The 7,431-nt window shown below is 44.9% G+C and overlaps 1 protein-coding gene across 1 annotated transcript in view; it reads right to left on the bottom strand.

Annotated features, from left to right (window-relative positions):
- Window positions 1-456: 456 nt before the first annotated feature.
- Window positions 457-7,431, bottom strand: part of LOC133405004 (WD repeat-containing protein 49-like) — a 39,606-nt gene continuing 32,631 nt past the window's right edge. The window contains exon 19 of the mRNA XM_061681598.1: window positions 457-501. The gene's annotated coding sequence lies outside the window, so the exon portion shown is untranslated. The remainder of the gene's footprint in view (window positions 502-7,431) is intronic.

The raw sequence follows: 7,431 nt of genomic DNA, 5'->3' as shown, positions 1-7,431 counted from the left end.
GTAGAATGTAAACTCACAAAGCCGTTGGCCCTACAGAACTCACAGTTGGAACAGACAGGGTGTGGAGAGTATTAGCTTATGTGCATGTAACCAGCCTGCAGAGACGGCATGTGTAATTTTTCAAAATTAAAGTGTCATTGTCATTTGACATTTATCATTCAAAAAGCCTAGTGAGTGCGGTTTGTATATGTAAAAAACTATTGAATTGGCCTATGGAGTAGTTACACGTGAGCCATATTAACTCTGCAAGGGGCCCGAAAGAAATGCGACATGACCATGAAAAAGAATTGAAGAGTTTTTCAGGGCGATTTTTACCACGTCCGCAGTGTGGATGTATGCTGTGTCTCGGGTCAAGGGTTGTGTCATTGTAAAGGTCCAATCTTGTTACAATTTTGGTCTTGGTGGGCTGCAGGCTTCAGAGACTGGCAAGGTCAAACTGCATGCTGCTGACGTGTGACTTTCTAAGGTTTGGACCTATTGCCGGCTGGCTGTTCAGTCTACCTGTATAAAGAAAGAACATATCGAAAGATATCATGGATTTGTAAAATTACGGTCATCAAATTATTGTGAGAGTATAAATTGACATACAGTATTACACACTTCCAGATGCCATTATTATTATCGCTCAGTGTAGTCTGTTGTCAAGTAATCTAAGTGCCTCTCTGCATAATTTTTTCTGACTTAAATTTCCATCTTTAGCACATTTTGTCTAAACTCTAATTTACCTCTCTATTTATCTTCGCAGCATACCGGCTCTACTCATCTAACCTCACAATTGCTTATTTTCTCATTGGCATCTCCTATCTTTTCACCTGATACTGTCTCAGTTCATACTTACCCAACCAAATTTGAATCTATAAAATCAGACATATGCAGGAAGTGGGATTTTATGAAGTTGTACAATTTAGTACTACTTTTATTGGCCGACAATATACAGGCTCCAAAATTTAGATTTCAACAAGAACCATTGAGAAGAATACTTCTCTAAAGTCGCACAAAAACCTAAAACTGCCATCAAGCACGACATCACATAAAACGTCCGCATATTTCGTGGTACTTAAGGTCAGTGAGCATCCGAAGGACGAATGCCACAAGTGTATTTTACTTTCCCTTTGGATTTTTTTGTGTAATGGCTCAACGTTAATGAGTGGAAGGTACATTACACTAGAAAGTCTTTTTGAGACAGAAGTTACCTTGCCAGCACAACAGTAATATGAGCCTTTATTGATAAGGGTGCGTTTGTGTTTTTAAATAATAACTTGTATGACAGTTAATTGTGTTAAAATGTTACATAAAAGATTGCCTGTACATCTAACTGTTTTATGTCCCTGGAATTTTTTTTTTTTCCCAGAATTTAAACAAATTTGGAGGTAAACCTATTTCCTGGAATGGATTGCATTCAACCTTGGAAGTTGCAGTTATATGCAATGTAAAGAGTCTGTTTTTTTGTTTTGTTTGTTTTTTTAAAACCTCTCCTGTTCAGCTGCATGGCCTTGCAGAATGGTGGATCTGTATGCCTTTGTGCTGGAACAGTTTTGCTGTGCAACAGAGGAGTTTGAAATACTCCCCCGTTTATTTTTTAATGTTTTATTATTATGATGTTTATTGAAAATGCAGCCCGACAGAAAAGGGTTTTAGGGGGGGACAGACAGAGGGAGAGAGTGGACAGGGGGACTAGGGGTGAAAACCACAGCAGAACTATAGTGAGACAGTCTTGATATTTGAACATATGTAACATTACAACAGTTATTTGTAGATTGGGGTGGGGGGAGGCGTGGGGTGGTACACCTGGTGAAGATATGCAATAACTAGCCAAGACAACCAGATAAGAGAGAACAGAGGAGGACAGGACAGGATGTGGGGAAATGAGCAAGGCAGTTTTACTGGCAAGTGGCACGATGCGATTCTCTTTTAATATCTAACCACCTGTAAGAATCTGTGAGTTGATAAGTTAGTATAACCTGTGTTGTTATTAGTGATCCTAGCACAAGTAATTAAAGTCTATAGTTTCTGTCGAACCTTTTAGTGAATGAACACTATATCATATGCATGTTAGTCAATTGGTGTACGGAGTTGCTGTGCCGGCACATCGAGGGAGGGTGAGCCTGAGGGGTGCGAGTCAGCGAGCCCGTCCACCAGGAGACCCAACCGAGGGGACGCCAACAACCACCCAGGACCCAGGGAGATCCCAAGCCCGATCGAAGCGCCCCAACCAGTCCCAGCGCAGGAGCCAGCCACCACCCAAAAAATAAATAAGGGTCATAGCTAAACACGTCATCGAGAATCGTCCACAAGCGGGACCGACGCCTCGGCCACCCCGGAACTGACCAAATCCAAAAACCCCAGCCCCGACGCCCACAGCCCTCCCACCCTGAAGAAGAAGAAGTGACGAGAACCAACGAAGAACCCGTGAGAACCAACGAAGAAGAGCACGGAAGAAGATGCGCCCAACGGTGGCTGAGGCAAACAAAACCGCGCCCCGACCCTGCCAAAATCAATGACCACTCACCCCAGCACAACACCAGGAACAAAACCATACGGCGCAAAGGAGGCCCCCACAACGTGCAGCGCCATACCTTCCCCAGGCCCCAGCCCACACCGCACGGAGCCCCAGCGAAGCCAACCCCTAGCTAACCAGGCAGCCAAAATCACTGAACACGTCCATGCCAACACCGAGACAGGCTACAGGGCAAACAGCCGGTCGCACAGACGGTCCCCAACGCCCACTCCAGTCTCCAAACCAACACAAGCGCCGATGACAGAAAGATAAAAACTCAACACAGAGCCAAAACCCCACCGCAGCAACCCAACACCACAATGAACCGGGACAAAGCCCACACAAACGACGTCCCACAGCACCCCAAATTCCAACCCCGCGCCCCAAAATCGGGAAAGGAGAAAATTAAATAATAATAATAAAATAAATAAATCACCGGCACCTGTGTGAAGCCAGCCCCCGCGCCAAATCGCCGAGCCCCAGCACGCCCCCCCCCCCCCCACCCAAAAAAAAAAACAAAAGGCCACGAGTCCAAAACAGGAAGCCAAGCCAAAACCCAATACAAACCACCCGACGCGATGAAACAGCCCCAAATAACCACCTCAACAACGTCACATCCAACCCCTAGCCGAAACACCAACGAATGAGTACCAAGTCAACCGGGCCACCCCCACACACACCACTCTGACACCGATACTGGCCATAAAGAACCCCGAGCCAAATGCCCACCACAGTCCAAGTCGCGGACGCCCACAACCCGGACACCCCCATCCAAACCACGCAATCCTCCCCGACCCAGCCCCCCAAAAGAAACGGAACCGAGAAGTGCACGGAATGGGGGGGGGGAGGGGGACCGGGACCCCCACTCCTCCGCAGCCTGACAACCGGGTGTGGGGAGGGCGCAGGCCCCAGGAGTCCAGCCAAGAGAAAAGTGACACAGAGTCTGTTTCTAATAGACATGGGCATGCACGAATAGATTTTCTTCTAGTGTATATAATGCGATGTGCTTTGGAACACTGAAGAAAAAAAATGAACTAATTAAAAACTTACCAAAGCAATGACTATGTGAATATCTGTAACTTAGTGCCAATAAACAACCAGCTTTCACTAAACTCTCTTTTTTGCATATTAATGATTACTTAGTAATTTGCAGGATGTCTGAAAACCTTTTGATGTGAACGTATATTATTCAGTTGGAAAAGCGGCTCGACTCAAATGTCCCTTGAAGCGACGTTCTCCATCATGTGCCATCTTGGTAATGAATGTGCAGATTGGCAGGAGAAGCGAGAGCTTAACTGAGATGCTCAATGGACCGGAGAAAGCGGGATTGTATGCCAGTACAAGTGCCAAAGATTATGTAAGTAAATGCTTGCTATAGCATGTTTCACTTTGTGTCATCCTCTCTCTCTTTTTTTACCATCTTGGTTAGTGTAAATTGATATTTGTGGGTTGAACTGTAATTGTTGATCAAACAGGACCCTTGTGAGCTATTGTTAGATACTGTATCTCAGATAGAGCACAATAATGAGTTTGAGAACAAAACTCATAGGACCCTGCTGCACTTAATGTTTTTTTATTGTGTTTACAGTGTTGTAAATTTGCAATGCATCATACTGAGAGATGTGTTTAATGTATTGTCCTTCTCATGTTGCTTAATCAGGTAGGCAAAATATTAGAAACAGCTCTCCTACAGACTCTGGACTTATAGTATAGGTTTGGACTAGAATTTAGATATTCTAAAATGTTTCTAAAACCTTTTACAAAAATCTGACATTGTAATGTAAAGGTTGAATCATCCATCCATCCATTTTCTGAGCCGCTTCTCCTCACTAGGGTCACAGGCGTGCTGGAGCCTATCCCAGCTGTCATCAGGCAGGAGGCGGGGTACACCCTGAACTGGTTACCAGCCAATCGCAGGGCACATACAAACAAAGAACCATTCGCACTCACATTCACACCTAAGGGCAATTTAGACTCTCCAATTCATGTATGTTTTTGGGATGTGGGAGGAAACCGGAGCGCCCGGAGAAAACCCACGCAGGCACGGGGAGAACATGCAAACTCCACACAGACGGGGCCGGGGATTGAACCCGGGTCCTCAGAACTGTGAGGCTGACGCTCTAACCAGTCGTCCACCGTGCCGCCAAGGTTGAATCAGACAATCCTAAATATTGAGATTGTTATACTAGGACAAGTCATCATGACAAAAACACATTCTTCTGGGTGGCAAAACCAAAGTCTTCCTCAGTGCCACCACAAGCAAACAAACCCTTGCAGGCCTACATTTCCCCCCCCCCCATTTCAGTTGTCTGTTCTGTGCTTTATATTGATTTTCTTTTTGCCATACTGGTGTAAAACAAGCATGTGAGGTACCAGCATGCATGCATTCATACATTTGCACAGCATTAAATCTCATTTTCTGGGAATGTTAAAATTAACCAGGCACAAACACCAAGATGAGGAGTAACTTACATGACAGATGTAAATTTGATTTATGGTAATTATGAAGCAGCCTGACCTGTAATGTGCATTCGGACTCAGACTAAATCATTTGCCACAAAACTCATACATATAAATGAAGCTGTTTTTAATATGGACTTTAAGAACAGAGACACGTGTCCTTTCAACAGATGAGGCAATATTACAAAACTAAGTCCATGCATGTGTGGAACGTGCAAACCCGTTTGCACTTACTGTATTATACTGTACACCACGCAATAACCACCACTTCCATTATGAGTTAAAATCACCAATAAGTTAACTTAATTATCGCCAAGCAATATGTCCCACACCTCAAATTACACTAACTAACCTCAAATTACACTAACATAGGAAATATTGTGTGCATACATATTTATTACATACATATATCCATCCATCCATTTTCCGTACCGCTTATCCTCACTAGGGTCCTGGGTGTGCTGGCGCATATCCCAGCTATCTTCGGGCGAGAGGCGGGGTACATGCTGAACTGGTCGCCAGCCAATCGCAGGGCACATATAAACAAACAACCATTTTCACTCACATTTACACCTCGGGGCAATTTAGAGTCTCCAATTCATGCATGTTTTTGGGATGTGGGAGGAAACCGGAGTACCCGGAGAAAACCCACGCAGGCACGGGGAGAACACACCGGATATGAACCTGGGTCCTCAGAACTGTGATGCTGATGTGCTAACCAGTCATCCACCCTGCTGCCACATGCATACATATTCTATTCAAAATTAACTGGTCTTTAGTGTACACTGTGTCCCACAATGATAGATAGTGCAACCCCCCAGCCAAAAAGTCTGGATTACATTTCACTTTAATCACAGAGTTCATTTCACTTCCTCTTCATTCATCTGAGGTCTGCTTCTTATTTGTCTTCATAAGAAGGCAGATGAGGAAAATTAGCCACCTACTAATAGCTCACTTTTTTACATGATCGTTGCTTAGCCTCATAGATAAACTATTGGGGAGAGGACAGAAGAAAATTCAAATATACAAACTCTTGGAAAGGCATCAAACGAGTCGCTCTGCTATTAAAGTTGATGAGATCGCAATACTGCAATGCTTTGCTTGTTTAGTGTATGACTCCATTTGAAATGCTAAAGCTACCCCAGAGGCTCTGAGGCATGTAATGGTGGGCTACTCAAATATTTTACCTAAAAGTGAATGCAATTAATTGGAATTTAATGGAAATACAGCACCATTTGTGGAATGGTGCCGGAAAAAACACCTCCAACATTGCAAAAAACAAGGAGCTGGTGGTGGATTTTAGCAGGTGCCGTCATATTGAACATTCTTTACATGCAGCCTGAGGGTAGAAGTGTGAACACTCCATGCTGGGGCTGGGTGGGGTCTTTGATGATGGAGGCAGCCCTGCTGTGGGCTCTGTGGTGGTGGATCCTCTGCACAGAGGACAGAGGTGTCTTGGAGCTCTTCTCAGCAGTTTTCTCTTTACAGGAGTCTGCGGTCCATAGCAGCAGTGCTGCCGTTCTTCACGGTGATGCAACTGGTCACGGCGCGCTCCACAATGCAACTGTAGAAGTTGCAGAAAATCTTGGGCAACATACCAAACTTTCTTAGCCTCCTTAGGAAATACAGTGGAACCTCAAATAAAACAGACCCCGATATAGCGGAGAGCGAATAAAATGGACCGTCGGACTGAACAATGTGTCCCGTCCGCCGGGCTGCTCTCAGGTGGACCCCTGGGCCTGATCCCCCCCCCCCCCTTGATTGACATGGTGGGGTCCTCAGCCGCCGCGACACTTCTCTCAGTTCTTGTACATGTAAAACGGTATCAATTCACTTGCATGTATCCGCAGGCACACACCCCTTACTGCAACAAATAACTCGTGAATATGCAAAAGCTTATGTATCCCCTCACTTATACTCTCGTCCTGTACACTTTTATAATTCACATAATTAATGCCACCACACTTCAGTTGTACAGCCGGGTTCATGACCCTGGTCCTGCATGCTTCTACTCCTGTCCTTGTCCTGTTCTAGCTTCTCCTGTCCTTCCCTCACAGGGTGTAGCACTACAGCACCATGCAACACTCATATTTAACGTTTCATTGATGGAGATAATGTAATGATTTACTTCACTCATCCTGTTTACAGTTAGTGCTTTGTGGGATGAGAGTATTTATGGTGGAGCTGCAGTCAAATAAGAGCATCTCTGATTTCCCGGTGGGAAAGGAAGTAGTGGAGTGTGGCAGCAATGGCTTCTACCGTAAGGCGGACCTGTTGTGTCAGTCGACGTATTGCAGGAGGACCAGTGTGTTTGGTGTGCTGCTCTGGTTGTAGGCCACCACCACTCTCTTGAAATACTTCCTAATGACTCATTTGTGTGCTACTTGCTATGTACCTGACTGTTTAGCTAGGCCTTGTAGTTAGGGAACTTCTTTACTTCTACTTATCTTGGGCATGTTGTTATCAACACAAGT

This window comes from Phycodurus eques, chromosome 7, assembly GCF_024500275.1.
Source record: "Phycodurus eques isolate BA_2022a chromosome 7, UOR_Pequ_1.1, whole genome shotgun sequence".
Taxonomy (NCBI): domain Eukaryota; kingdom Metazoa; phylum Chordata; class Actinopteri; order Syngnathiformes; family Syngnathidae; genus Phycodurus; species Phycodurus eques.
Note: the sequence above shows the minus strand (reverse complement) of the source record. Positions and strands in the feature narration are given on the sequence as shown.